The following is a 13,318-nucleotide window of genomic DNA, read 5'->3' as shown; positions in this document are numbered from 1 at the left end:
ACCATTTCGGCGCTCTTTCGGGTGCACCGACTTCCATTCAAATCATTACAGGCGACCGAGTCACTCATTAGGGTGATTACACAAGATATGGACTCGTCTCAATTCACTGAGACACGGGTTCGGGTCAGGAGTCCCGCTCTGGACTCGCTCGGATGCACCGAGTCACGCATTAGTGTGATTAACACTGTCTTGGTGCTCTTTCGGATGCACCGACTTCCATGCAAATCATTACGGGTAACTGAGGCACTCGTCAGGGTGATTACACAAGATATGAACTCGTTTTGATTCACCGAGACACGCGTTCGGGTTAGGAGTACCGAGCTAGACTCGTTCGGAAGCACCAAGTCATGCATTAGTGTGATGAACACCCTTTCGGTGCTTTTTGGGTGAACCGACTTCCATGCAAATCATTATGGGTGACCGAGGCACTAGTTGTGATTACACAAGATTTGGACTCGTTTTAATTCACCGAGACACGCGTTCGGGTCAGAAGTCCGGCACTAGACTCGTTCGGATTCACCGAGTCGCGCATTAGTGTGATTAACATCCTTTTGGCGCTCTTTCGGCTGCACCGACTTCCATGCAAATCGTTACAGGTGATTGAAGCACTCGTTAGGGTGATTACACAAGATCTGGATTATTTTCGATTCATCAAGACACGCATTCGGGTCAGGAGTACCGAGCTAGACTCGTTCGGATGCACCGAGTCACGCATTAGTGTGATTAACACCGTCTCGGCGCTCTTTCGGGTACATCGACTTCCATGCAAATTATTACGGGTGACCGAGGCACTCGTTAGGGTGATTACAAAATATCTGGATTCATTTCGAATCACTGAGACACGGGTTCGGGTCTGAAGTCCGGCGTTGGACTCGTACGGATGCACAAAGTCACGCATTAGTGTAATTAACACCCTTTCGACGCTCTTTCGGGTGCACTGACTTCCATGTAAATCATTACAGGCGACTGAGTCACTCGTTATAGTGCTTACACAAGATATGGACTCATCTCGATTCACCGAGACACGGGTTCGGGTCAGGAGTCCCTCTCTGGACTTGCTCGGATGCACCGAGTCACACATTAGTGTGATTAACATTGTCTCGGTGCTCTTTCGGATGCACCGACTTCCATGCAAATCATTACAGGTGATCGAGGCACTCATTAGGGTGTGATTACACAAAATATGGACTCGTTTTGATTCACCAAGACTCGCGTTCGGGTTAAGAGTACCGAGCTAGAAATTCAAAATTATGGTATCAACGCTGTAGTTAATCTCTCACAATTAGATAACTAATATGGTAATCATCTACTAATTAGGTTACTAGATGTGATATTTAGAATTTTTTTTTTACTATGTCTAGCGTCATTAATAATACTAAACATCCCTTAATATCACACTTAACATCATTTTTACTCACAATTTGCAACCTCTAAGCTAATATCTCACAATTTGCGAATTAATTTGGTAATCATTCACTAATTAGATTACTAGGTGTGAGATTAGGAACATTTTGACTATGTTTAGTGTCACTAATTATTCTAACATCCCTTAATATCCCAGTTAGTCACTCGAGAGCCCTACTAATGAGGAAAACCACGCCATTTGAACTTAGAAGTCAGAAATTCGAAGCTAATCTCTCATAAATTGAGAACAAATTTGGTAACCATTTAGTAATTATGCTACTAGGTGTGATATATGGAATATTTTGATTGTGTTTAGTGTTACTTATGGTACTAACACCCTTAATACCCCATTTACTCGCCCAACAACCCTACTAATGAAGGGAACCACATAATTTGTACTACAATTTGCAACCTTTGTGCTAATCTACCATAATTTGAGAACTAATTTAGTAACCATTCACTAATAAGGTTACTAGGTGTGACATTTAAACAATTTGACTATGTCTGGTATCACTAAAAGTACTAATATCCCATTTAATTACTCGAGAGCACTAATAACGTGGAAACCACATCATTTGTACTCACAATTTGCAACTTCCAAGCAAATGTCTCTCAATTTGATAGTTAATTTGGTAACCATTCACTAATTAGGTTACTAGGTGTGATATTTGAAAGATTTTGACTGTGTCTAGTGTTACTTATATCTTCAATATCTCATTTCTCACTCAACATCCCTTCAAATGAAGAGAACTACATGATTTATACTCACAATTTGCAACCTCTGAGCTAATAAATCAAAACTTTAGAACTAACTTCGTAACCATCCACTAATTAGGTTACTAGTTATGATATTTAGAGCAACTGATTATGCATAGTTCCCCTAATTGTACTAACATTCCCTAATATCCCACTTTGTTACTCAGGAGCCCTAATAATGAGGAAACCACATCATTTGTATCCACAAATTGCAACCGCCAAGCTAATCTCTCATAATTTGAGAACGAATTTGGTAACCATTATCTAATTGGTTACTAGGTATGATATTTGAAACATTTGACTATGTCTAACGCCACTAATAGTGCTAACATTTGAAACATTTTATTTTGGTTGACGAAAAAACGTCATCAACAAATATTATTTAAACCTGAATTTATTTAATATTTAAGAATAATAAAATAAAATTTTCATGTACTAATCAAGACCTCAAGAACAAATGGTTTAAAAAACAGACCTCATGAACAAATGAAAAATATTATTTCAAGTACTTGTTTAACATATAATATATCAATCTCGGCTTTTATGACAGAAAGTGGTCAAAGAAGTGTGATTTGTGTTGATCACACCCAATCTTGCCCTTGAGTTATAGGTTTTGACAATCTTTGTTGATTATGTAGCATTTTGGATGTATCCAACAGTTTAATCACCAACCCATGCGTTCCAAGATGAACAACGGTCCTAATAAATAGTGTTATTTATTAAATAAAGTAGCCAAAGTAGTGCGATCGACTCACCCTTAGGTTGTAAGATTTGATCACATTCGCTAATTACGTGTCATTTCAGACGTATCTAACAGTGTGATCGCCGACCCATGCATTTCAAGATTAATAACAGTGCTAATAAATAGTGTTCATTTTTTAAATAAAGTAGTCAAAGTAACCACCTTTGCTAATTATGTGCCATTTTGGACGTATCTAACGGTCCAATCGCTGAAGCATGCGTTCCAAGATCAACAACGGTTCTACTAAATAGTGTTATTTATGAAATAAAGTAGCCAAAATAGTGCAATCTTTGTCGATCACACTTGATCTCACCTTTAGATTGTAGGGTTTGAACACCTTTTCTAATTATGTGTCATTTCACACGTATCTAATGGTGTGATCGTCGACCCATGCGTTCCAATATCAACAACGGTACTAATAAAGAGTGTTTTTTTAGAATAAAGTAGTCAAAGAAGTGCGATCTTTGTCGATCACACTCGATATTGGCCTTAGGTGGTAGGCTTTGGCCACCTTTGCTAATTATGTACCATTTTGGACATATCCTGTAACGCCCTGGATAGCCAAGACCGTTACACTGTGTGTTTATAAAGTGCCAGACTTGCTAATCAAGTCATTAAAGTAAAAGCGTGTTACTGAAATAGTAGAGGAACTAGGGTTAAAAGTGTTTTGGTCTCTAAAGTACGTTTTCATTACTAAACGTTGTTTATGTACATGGGATCCCAAAATTGACAGTTTAAAAGCCATTTACAAAAGTTACAACATTTAAATACATTGACTGGCCGTTCTAAGGCAAAAGCGAGCTGTTAGGTAATCTCTGTCCTGACACACTCCTCGACCGTGGTGATCGAACGGCTGGCTATGTACATTTCACCTCGGAGCTCTCCACCTCAGGCCTGGTCCAGCTTGCCCTTGCCCTTACCTGCACCACGAAGCACCCGTGAGCCAAGGCCCAGCAAGAAAACACAGCAACAACAGAGCATCAACAACTAGCAACAAATCAATTACACATATAGCATCTCATCAACTCAAGTATATCATCAATCAAGTATTTCATATACTAAGCATCTCAACTCAAATACATAATGCACAGATGATAACCAGGGCTAGCGCTCACAGGCAGCTCCCTCTGTTATCCTATTATTTCCGGCACCCAATGGCCAATTCGCGCCCCGTGCGCTAAAATCATGAACGGTACTCTTAGACCGCTTATCCGTGCCCCTTGGCATAATACCAACGATGACACAATACAACTTTCGGGAGCACTTAGTCCCATTCACAACCATACATTCGGGTGCAGTTTTCTTACCTTTCAATTCAATAGCTTTAATCCCTCGACACCTTGAGCACGATCCCACTCGAGCCCTAGCGCTCACCTAAACACAATCATGGCCAAAGTCAACATCAACCCTCAAGTTCAAAACCTAGCCCCGTGGCCAATCCCGAGCCCCCGGGATGTCCTAGTTCCACCAAACAAGGTGGTGGAACCAAACCCCAAACCTTAGGTCAAAAACCCTTGCAAATTACCCTAAAATCCCCTTCAGAAGGCAGGGTAGCGCTACAGCGCTCTTGGGAGGGCGCTATAGCGCTACAGACAGAAACCAAAACCCTTCCAGCAAAATGGCCTAGCGCTACAGCGCCCAAAGGCTAGCGCTGTAGCGCTAATCACAGGCAGCCCAACACCAAATTTTTCCCTTATACGATTTTCTCGAGCCAACCTCAACCAAACCTCTTCCAACTCTTACCCAAACTTAAAAACAACCTCATGACCACACTCCACCCATCCTAAGCACCCTAAACATCTAAAATCCTAGCACATGCAATCACAAACTCAAAATTCACCATAGCCACCTCCAAACTCCAAAACCCAACATAAACCAGCTGAACATCAGAATTAGAGCTTAGAATTCATACCTTTGATAGAATTTCGCCCACAAGCTATCCCTAGGCTCCCTTGGCTTGCTACTTCTCAGCCCTAAGCCTGAATTCCCCAAAGTTCCACTTAATTCAACTCAAGTACCACAACTTAAAAACCAGAAACAGAAATGGATGAACTCTAGAATCTTACCTCAAGTGTTGGTGAAACCCTGCTAAACCTCTGTCAATTCCTTAGTCTTAGGTCAAGATCCTTGATGTTTAGTTATCCCAGCTCTCCTCTAAGCTTTACTCCAGAAATTCTCAAGAAACAGGTGAAGGAAAGTGTAAACCGACTTAGAGAAACTCTCTCTGTTTTCCCTCTTTCTTTTCCCTTCTTTTTCAGAATTCTTTGATATTCTACAAATTCCACTAACTTAAAACCTCAGTAATACCCATCCTTAAGAGTCAAATGACCTTTATGCCCTCCCAATTAACTCTAATCCTTTAGTCCACTTAAGGGCATTTTAGTCATTTTACCTAATTCCCGCTACTTCCTCGAATGTCTCTATTATTTCCCGCTTAATTCCCGATACCTAATTAATCACCAATAGCATGCCTCAATGTTATAATAATCTCCAGCTCATCCACTAAATTCCCATTTATACCCCTGAGCTCACCCCGAGCCGGGTATAAATCCCCGCTATGACTTTTCCACTACTTTGCTCACTAGGATCGTCTCGAGTCACTGATCGCGAATATATATCCACATAATAATGTGGTCTCAACAATTATCACATATATCAAAGCAGTTATGCCCATAATGGCCAAAATTACGATTATGCCCTTCTAACCTAATCAGGGCCTATATGCACACTAACACACATAGTCATGCATCTAAATTATTAAAACCACACATAATCTCCATTAGGCCCTCCAGGCATACTAATCAAGGCCCTTAAGCCTTACTAGCGAATTTGGGTCGTTACATATCCAATGGTCTGATTGCTGGCCCATGCATTACAAGATCAACAAGATAACAACGACCCTACTCAAAAGTGTTATTTATGAAAGAAAATTGTCAAAGAAACGTGTTCTTTGTCGATCACACCCGATATTGTCCTTAGGTGGTAGGCTTTAACCACTATTATCACCCGATAAACTTCTCGCAGTCACAGTAGTAAACGAGCTTTGTCATTGATTGGTTGTCAAAATGCTCAGTTATTGATTTTAAATATCAAATTAAATTAAGTTTTAATTAATATTGTTAAGAGATTAATAGAATATACTTTACAATTAAATAAATTTAGTTTGTATTTAATTTGAATTATTTTTGTAGGAATTATATTGCATTCTGGCATAAAAAAGAAAGATTTGAATATGAAAAAGTTAATTTTTTTAAGGACACAATTACATTGTAAGTTACATTCTACAATAAAAAACCAGGCCAAGTTATTTTTAGAGTACAATAAGTAATTTTACAAAAATAATTGATGTAGTAATCAGATAGCTTAATGCCAAATTTTTTGGTGTGCATAGCAACTACAAAAACTTATTCATCCATTAAACACAGAAATAATACATATTTCAAACAACAAAATAATTCCCAAAAAAAATTATAATTCCCAAAAAACTCGTCCCAAGGCCTCGCTTGCATGATGCCAATGTTCGAGGTGGCCCACAAGAGACAAAAAGAGTACGAACAAGGTACCTCTAAAGGGGTACGTACATGCCTGCTAGGATCAGGGGACAGGCCTGACACCTGTACCCGACAAATAGTGGCGGTTGGGAATAGTACGAAGAGTGGCTACACCACCGCCACGTCTCTAACACCCGTACAAGGCGAGTGGTGGAGTCATGACCAGGTACAAAAGATGAGGTGTGATAACTCTACAAAATAGAGTTATTTTACCGCTTTTTATGTGCTAATTGTTGCTTAATTATTGAGTTTTTAATTGATTTATTAAGTTTTTAAGTAATTTTGAATTTATTAGGTTTATTTTGATTTTATATTTATTTGTATGTTTTTATAGTTATTATATTGTAATATGTTGTAATTTAATTATTTGAATTATTGTTGAGTGTTTAGTTGTAAAAATAGAGGCATATTTATTCAACTTAAGTGTCAAAACAAATTAAGTTTAAATTAATATTTTCTTTAAATTAATAAGATGTATTTGTATTTTGAAAATATTTATTTGAAGTTAATTTGTACTATTTTATAGAAATTAATTTGCATTTTTTTTATTTAAAGGAAATCAATGATAGAAGTGGCATTTATGAAGAGAAAATAAGCAAATTGTGGCAAAAAGCCATCTCCTTCATTCGGCCCAAGCCCACGCCGGCCCAACTCCACTGCTGGCTCTTTCCCTCCAGCCACGTGTCCTTGCCAGCAGCCACAAGCTCCTTCTCTTCAGCAAGCTTCAGCCTTCACGTGACCCACCATTCAGCAATTTTCAGCAAGCCAACTTGGGTCTTTTCAGATCACTCAGCCCACAAGGCCCACTCCCATTTCGCCTGGCTCCTACCAGCAGTCTTCATCAGCAATTCGGCCCAAGCCCAACCCGTGGCCCACCACTTGAAGCCTCCAACAATTGCCACCGAAACCCAGCTCCCCAGCCGCCTGTCCCTGCATTCACCAAAATCATCTTGAGCCCATAAATTTGCTCATTGTCCCCTTGTCTAAAATGCCACATTTTTACCCATTTTTTACACACTTTTTACCCAAAGTCATCATCACTCCTACAATTTACCCCTATTTACCATATTATTATTAATTTAATCAATTTACTTAATTTAAATTGATTATTTTAATAATCTCATTTTGGCTATAAATAAGGGTTTTGAAGACCATTTTGGGGTGCTTAATGTTTTGGTTACCATCTTTTTCTCTCATTTTCTCTCTACCATTCTCTCTTCCATTTGGGTTTTTCAAGAGCATTTTGCAAGTATGTATGTCTTTTATTTTGTAATTTCTACTCTAGTTATGTGCTTCTAATCTTTTTCATAAGATTATTAAGATCATGATGAAGCAACTTGTAACTAGGTAATATTTATGTTGTATGTTGATTTCCCTTGTAATACAACAAAGTCTATGGATTTTTCTTCTACATATATTTCTTTCATCTTAAATATCTTGTATTTTAGATTGTTAGAACATATTTACACTTTGTTCTTCATTAGTGCATAAACATAATATTCTTTGTGTAAGATGTGTCATTAAATTGTACACATCCATGCTTAGAACAAAAATATTATGTTTTGCCTTATAAATAATGTTCATTGATTTATTTGTTATTTCATTAGATTGATTTACACTAAATGCTTTGAAATTATAATTTTGAAAAGTGAAGAAAAATCCTATCTTTTTATAAGAAATTTGTGTTTAAAATTATAAATCTTTTTGGAAAATGATAGTTTAAATTATTTTAACTATCACTAAAACTTGAGAATCAATATACTAATAAATATTATTAAACTTACATTTTGTGGATTCTAGTATCTTAATAATCTTTTCTTTTAACACTTATTGTCAACTCATTATTGCTTTATTTTTATTCTCTTAAATAGCTTTATTTTTCAATCTTTTATTTCATGTTCATAATATTAAAATTCATCAATCTTTGGAGCTAGGTTAGAATTTGTTACTTTTGATTTAAAATAGTTTTCTTTTTTATTTTAGACAACTCATTTGGGTTCGATCTCGTGCTTACACGAAAACTATTCTATGAATACGATTCGTGCGCTTGCGAGTATAAATTTTTAAACATACCCGTTTTGGGTCAATCAAGGTGCTCCCATGAACTCTGACCGTGTACCAGCGCCGACACCACTACACCTGATACCACTCTCCTGATAGTGTACTTGTGCACAGATTGGTCCCATGGACCACAATGTATCAATGGTCATTAGAGCCCACTATAAAATGAACTTCACTTCCATTTGGAAGGGGGTTGGAAAATTTACTGTAGCAAGTGCATCCTAGTGAATGAAAATTGATTTCACCATTGTTTTGTTGCAATTGTTCTTAGAGTTGATACTTAGATTCCCAGAGCTTTTCTTTGCATAATCTTAACTCCGTAATTTTTCCGACTTAACTTAGTTGACGAGTTCTCACCGTCAACACTAGGCCTCCAAATAAAAAGGCTCATTTTTTTTTAAAATGTTATTTTTTTTCCATTAAAAAAGACACCATAATTTTACAAAAATACAATTTTATATATAAATATTGTAAAAATATTAAAATTTTCCTTGGGCCCGAGCGCTCACGGGGTTGGCTGGCCCTGAGTACTAGTTTCTTTGGAGAAATTTTTGGAACCAATAAGCCGACATCTTTGGAATAACATTCCAGTGCTTAAAAATGAAAATTTTCATAACAAACATAAGAATGGAGATTAACTCATACCAAACAGTCTCTTAACCTTGTTGCACGTAGAAAATTTACGAGAACAAATACCATTTCTAATTCAATTATCATGTAATTGAATAATCTAGATCGAGTAATCTATTTATTTAGAATAGTTGCCAACGCAGATCAATTCCAAGAGAAGTAGACATCATAATACAAGATCATACAAGGAGATCATAATTTAACCCCTAATGATCACAAGACAATGTATTTTACATTAGTATATGTTGATAGGATTATTTTATGGGGTATACTATTTATTTTTTTATTTTTAAATATCTACTTACAATTGTATATTTTCAATAATATTAAATTAGATTTATGTATTTACCAATAGTATTAAAATACAAATCTTAAATTTAATTTTAGAAGAGGGCAAAAATGAGTAAGAAAAGAGTTTCCTTATATGGCTATGCACCCCAATGATACATTCTCAAGGTCTTATGTATTAAGTTACATCGCAACTCAATGAACAGAATGTCAAACCTAACCTATTGATTGTTTATAGTCAAGTACTAGCACGACCGATCCTAAGCATAGGCAGGTCAGACCTGTGACTAGGGCACCAAATAAAAAAAAAACCCTATTTTTTTAAAAATGTTATTTTTTTCATACAAAAAAATTTCATAATTTTGTAAAAATACTAATTTATATATAAATATTGTAAAAATACTAAAAAATTTCTTAGCCCCCAATGCTTATGGGCGGACCCTGAGTACTAGTTTCTTTGGAGAAATTATTGGAACCAATAAGCTGATATCTTTGGGTACCTATTGAGGTTGTGGAAATCAACATAGACAATGCCAAACCTTGAAGTGTAGCCTAATCTAAACTCGAAGTTGTCAAGCAAAGACCAAGCAAAGTAGCCAATCACATTGACTCCTTCATCAACTACCTTCTTCAATTGAGCCAAGTAGGTTTTATAGTAGTTGATTCTTGTGGTATCGTGTAATCCTTGAGGGAGTGTCACATTGCCTGGATCATCCATTCCTGTTAGTCAAACATTCACAGATTAAGTGTTACATTCACCAAAGTTTGATATATATATATATCAAATTTTGTATGTAATTTATAGTATCATAGAAGCAATTAATGAATAAAATTGCATTGTATAATGGCACTAGTGCTTGAGTCGTACCACAAATGTTATTTTGTAAAATAGTTTCTTTTTAGGTAATTTTATACAAAAATAGTCTTCCTAACACACTCAATAGTCTACCTTGAAGATTACTTTGCAAAAAATTATCAAAATACTATTAAGAAAATATCTATTTTCACCAATTATTCCTTTAGCCGAAAACCAATTTTTTGAATGTGAACTCAAACTTAATATAATGGAAATTTTCCTATCAAGAATATGAGCTAAAGTTCATGTTATTTCTGATACCATAGTAGTTTGTTTACTAGTTATTATTTTTTTAGCTTAATTATTTTATTTATTGAATATGAGCAGCCACGTTGGTAGATAGGCTGAGTTGGATTATGTGGATAACGGGGTCAATGCACGGAACAATGAATTGCAAACGGAATTTTCCTACCAGAAGTACTGGAATATCGTTGGTACTAATGTAGTCCAAGCTGTTCGCAGGTTTTGGGATACAGAACAATTTGAAGACAACCTTTTGTTCACTAATATAGCCGTGATCCCAAAGAAGAAATGCCCATCCTCAATGTTGGATATTAGACCAATATCTCTATGTAATGTATTGTATAAAATCATTACTAAAGTATTGGCTAATCGATTGAAGCAGGATATTGATTTGGTTATCTCTGAATCTCAGTGCGCTTTTATCCTGGGTCGTCTAATCACTGATAATATCATGGTTTCGTATGAATTGATGCATTATATGAAGAGAAAGAGTGAAGGCAAGACAAGATTTATGGCCATCAAACTCGACATGAGTAAAGCCTACGATCGTGTCGAATGGGGTTACTTAAAAGTTGTCCTCACCAAGATGGGATTCCACCACAAACTAGTATCCCTATTTATGGCCTGTGTTTCATCGACTCATTATCAGATAGCACATGGGGGCAAGTACTTCGGCAATATCATTCCTGAAAGGGGTCTTCGTCAAGGTGATCCCCTCTCATCGTATTTGTTCATTATATGTACCGAGGACTTCTCAGCTCTGCTCCAACAATATGAAAGGAAGAAGCTAATAAGTGGCTTTCAGGTGGCTCGTGGCGCCTCGCGGATTTCCCACATGTTCTTCGCTGACGACAGTTACATTTTTTGCAAAGCCAATCTTGAAGAAGCGCACCATGTTCACTCCCTCCTCAATACATTTGAGTCGGCTTTAGGCCAGAAGATAAATTATGACAAGTCTTCAATCTTTTTCAGCAAAAATACAGAGGTGGATGTTCGAGATACTATATGTGGAGATATGGGCATACATGAAGCAGATGAGCATAACACTTATTTGGGGCTTCCAAACATTTTGGGTCGAAAGAAATCCGTAATTTTGGGTTATCTCAGAGATCGAATCTTTCAACGGATTCAAGGGTGGGAAGCTAAATTTTTATCTCGAGCAGGAAAAGAAATTCTCTTAAAGACGGTGGCGCAATCTCTCCCAAATTATGCCATGAGTGTATTTCTACTCCCTGTAGAAATAAGTAAGGATATTGAAAGGCTAATGAATAGATATTGGTGGACTTCTTCTTCAAATAAAGGCAAAGGGATACATTGGATGTGTTGGGAGCGCTTGTGCACTCCTAAATCTGCTGGTGGCCTTGGTTTCCGTTTGCTTAATGATTTTAACATAGCTTTATTGGGGAAACAGGGTTGGCGACTATTAACTAAGCCTAGCTCTTTGGTGAGTCGGCTTTACAAGGCTAGATATTACCCAAATGGATCTTTTGTTTCAGCCAAACTTGGAAGCAGTCCCAGCTATGTATGGAGGAGTATCCTGGCAGCTCAAACTTTAATCAAGGATGGGGCTTCTATCCGAGTGGGATCGGGTGCAACAATTAATATCCTCACTGATCCTTGGCTTCCTCATGAGGATCCTTACATCCATACATCATCTACCTCCCTACAAAACAAAGCAGTCTCGGCGCTCATGCATATAGATCATGATACGTGGGACGAAGACTTGATTCGAGACATTTTTAATGAACGTGATGTAGACCTTATTCTCAATATTCCTATCAATTACTCTGAGGCCGATGCTTGGTATTGGAGACCGGACCGTTTGGGCAATTACACTGTACGTAGTGCATATAATCTTCTCCAATCGGTCAAAGACAGCAATACTACAAGTCCTAATTCCGGTTTCTGGCGGACTCTTTGGACCCTGAAGATCCCTCCTAAGGTCAAATGCTTTCTGTGGCAAGCTTGTAAAGGGTGCCTCCCAACAAAAACACAACTCCAGATGAAGAATATTGGAGTCAACGCCACCTGCCCATTTTGTAATCTGGAACGTGAATCTATTTGCCACGTGTTGCTAAGCTGTTCTTTCTCTAAGGCTTGCTGGCACCAACTTGGGTTTGAAATTTCAGAAGATATTATTGGCACTTTCTCTGATTGGTTTGCACAGATGCTTCAACGAAAGCATGGAGAAGAGCGACATGTTATGGCAATGCACTGCTGGGCCATTTGGAAATGCAGGAACGACTTAATTTGGAATCAAAAATGCTTGGAGACTCATGAGGTTGCGTCATTAGCTATCACAGTCCTTAAACAATGGCAACTTGCTCAAGATAAGACCTTTGATCTTTCTTTTGGTCTTATTAATCCATCAGACGGAAATGAGCATTGGAACCCACCACCTGAAGACACAATTAAGGTTAATACTGATGCTGCCCTCTTTGAATCCTTGAATTGCTTTAGCTACTCCTGTGTGGCCAGGGACTCTACGGGTTCCTTAATCGAAGGCAAAGTCATTTGTAAGCAAGGAAAGATTGCTCCAGAGGTGGCTGAAGCGATGGGCATACGGGAAGCACTATCTTGGATAAAGGACAAAGGATGGCAAAAAGTTAGTATAGAGACTGATTGTCTCATTGCTTTACAGTCCATACGTTGCACCCATGCGCTACCTTCATACTTTGGTCGCATTATTCAGGATTGTAAACAACTTCTTGAGTTGCTCAAACATAGGATGGTATCTTTGATTTTTATTAAACGATCTGCTAATGCTGTAGCCCACTACTTAGCGAG

This window comes from Humulus lupulus, chromosome 4, assembly GCF_963169125.1.
Source record: "Humulus lupulus chromosome 4, drHumLupu1.1, whole genome shotgun sequence".
Lineage (NCBI taxonomy): Eukaryota > Viridiplantae > Streptophyta > Magnoliopsida > Rosales > Cannabaceae > Humulus > Humulus lupulus.
Note: the sequence above shows the minus strand (reverse complement) of the source record.